Below are 2,901 nucleotides of genomic sequence, written 5' to 3'. Positions count from 1 at the left end.
AAGCCCAGAAAAGCTTACCTCCCGCAAATGATCCTCCAAGCTTCCCTGGGTGGACAGATCACCCGCCCAGACGAGCACTGGCTGCTGTCGGTGTCTGCGGGGGTCGGGGTGCCAGGACACATTGACCCGCATCACCCCCCCCAGAAATACCATTGTGCATTGCACAAGGCTGTAGTGCTTTAAGGGGACCCCCCTCCCCTTAAGTGTGAATTTGACCTTACAGAGACCAGACTTGGAGCAACCAGCAGTCATTATTTATGTATCATGGAAGCATTTTTCCCAATTGCCCATAACTAAGGAAACATGCTGACCACCCTGGCTCATATTGAAATCTCTCCACTTGATTCCATGTGGGAAGGATCACTTGGAGAAAATAAGTGGCTGGCTTGAATGTGTGAACAGGTCCTAAATCTTATTGTGCATGACTTAGAAGTGAAAACCAAGACAGCCCGTATCAGACAAAAATGGCTAGAGTAAATTATCAGTGTTTTTCTTTTCTTTTTTAGAATGCCTTTTGTAGCATGGACCCCAAGGTAGTTTCCAACAATTTAAATATATGAATTAGGAAACAGCAAACACAATAAAATACAGACCAAAAACAGATCAAGATAAATTCACTTCATATACTGATATCTAAAAAGATTACGAGGGTCCTCTCATGGTCCAAAAGCTTGAATAAAGGGAGTACCCTACCCTACACCTGCCAATGAAAGGCCATGAGAGATGTGAGGTAGCATTCTCTCCAGAGAGGGAATTCCACAATCTGAGGGCAACAGCTAAGAAGGCCCTGTCCCACATGCATGATAATCAGGCTTCATCCAGCAACAGCACATGAAGCAGAGCCCCACCAGAAGATTTTCTAGGGTGGGTAGATTCACTTGAGATTCACTTGATATTCTGTGAAAATTTTAGAAATATATTTTTCTGAGGAGAAAGCCACAAGGTTGAAGTGTTCACTCCAAAATATTTTTAGGTCTAATTGTTACCTGTAGAGCAGCACTGTCAAGATTGCTTATTACAAGATAGAGTTATATAAAAAGCATGGTAACAGTCTACAGACTCAAGTACTGTGTGATCATCAGTGTATAGAACAAAGAGGCAATTTTTGCTGAGGGAAACCACAGGGGATATACTGGACTGACAACTGACTGGAATTCAATTTACTGAAGTGATATTGAAATATGGTGGAGAGGTAGCAGCACACTGATTACAGTTCGAAAGCTGCATTGCTAATGCGCTCATGAACCTGTATGTTCTGTTGTCACCATGGCAACATGGTCATCAGAGCCATCCAGGAAACTGGCAACACTACCCGACTGTTCATTTAGATTTTTGTGTTAGATACCAAGAAGACTTATGATTTTCATGGTGGGGGGAAGGAGATAAATGATGCCCAGCATCTAACAACTACCTTCTGACCCCCATCACCATCAATTTGGAGTTCATTAAAAAGCAAACTAGATGTGTAGTTAGTAAAAAATACATTTTTAAAGGAAAGAATACAAGTACACACACACACACACACACACACACACACACACACACCTACCTACCTTTCATTGGATTTGTAAGAAAACATATGCAAGCATACATGTTATTGTATTCAGGAAGTAAATAGTAAAATGCTTTCTTTTAGAGGATCATCAAAAACAAGAGTCAATCCCGTTCAATCAATATGTGCATATTAAAAGGAGTTTCATTCAGGGGTGTAGCAAGGTTGAAGTGAACCCTGGTACAAAAAATGAAGATGGGCCCCTCCCCACCATCTTCTCCTTCAGAAAGGCATGAGGTGGAGAGTAAAAAGCAAGTAGTCACCCAGCTGGCAGCGCCCACCACCACCACCAAGACCCAGAGATATTTGCCCCCACTTGTTCAAATGTAGGTACACTCCTGGTTTCATTCCAAAAGGCAGTAGGATTAAATTGGTTAAATATGACAACTCTGTTTTTTCTGGTTTGTGGTGATTTGTGGATCAGGCTGGAAGCTTATATGTGTGTTTTAAATTCTTTTAATCTTTCTGTATGTTGATAGGCACATGATTGCGATGCAAGGCTGCAATTCTGTGCAACTTGGGAGTAAGCCCCTTTGAATTCGGTAGGACTTACTTCTGAGTAAACATACGGAGGTTCAGGCTCTTAGTCACTTTGCCTCCCAAGCAGTAATATGACTTATTGTGTTGTTAACATCAGGCCTTGAAACCTGGAACACTGTGACAGAAAAAGGACTGCATTTTTAAGTATCTTGACAAGTTTCCTGAAGTCTCTCTCACTCTTCCTTTGTAGTGTGCAAGCTGGACTCACATAGCTTTACAGACGGAGGGATATGAAAAATAGTAACAATAAACTTTTCAATGCCTCTCTAAAAATTCATAAAGCAGTTCTCCTGTAACATATAAGGAATGCACAGTGCAGTGATATATATAATAATTTTTATTCACAGACACTTATTTGAAAGGAACTGCTTATCTCACTCCAGGCCTCTGTGTTTATGAGTAATGTTGCCATCACAAACACATACTGATAAAACGTGTATTGCACCTCTCCCTCGCAGCCAGTTTCCTCTCTCTCTCTGTTTTTTTGTTTTTGTTTTTTTGCTGAAATGTGTTCTCCTTATACAGTGGAGGTAATTTTAAGTGGCAAATGATATATTTGAGTAAAAATGAGGGAATCGTCCCTTTTGTGGTAGATTTATCTGCCCGCTGGTAAAGTTCCCAGTGGGTGTTTGAAATGCCAGACTAAACCCCAGTAAAGTACAAAACCCAAAAATATCCAATGAACATATAAATTGTATATGCATTAGAGGCACAGGATCATCACCAGCCAACATCCTCATCGCCAGTGTGATCCTTAGTGGGAGATACTTTGCTTTCACTCACCACCATTCAGAGTAAAGGCTAACAGT

Source organism: Hemicordylus capensis, chromosome 5 (genome assembly GCF_027244095.1).
Source record: "Hemicordylus capensis ecotype Gifberg chromosome 5, rHemCap1.1.pri, whole genome shotgun sequence".
Lineage (NCBI taxonomy): Eukaryota > Metazoa > Chordata > Lepidosauria > Squamata > Cordylidae > Hemicordylus > Hemicordylus capensis.
Note: the sequence above shows the minus strand (reverse complement) of the source record.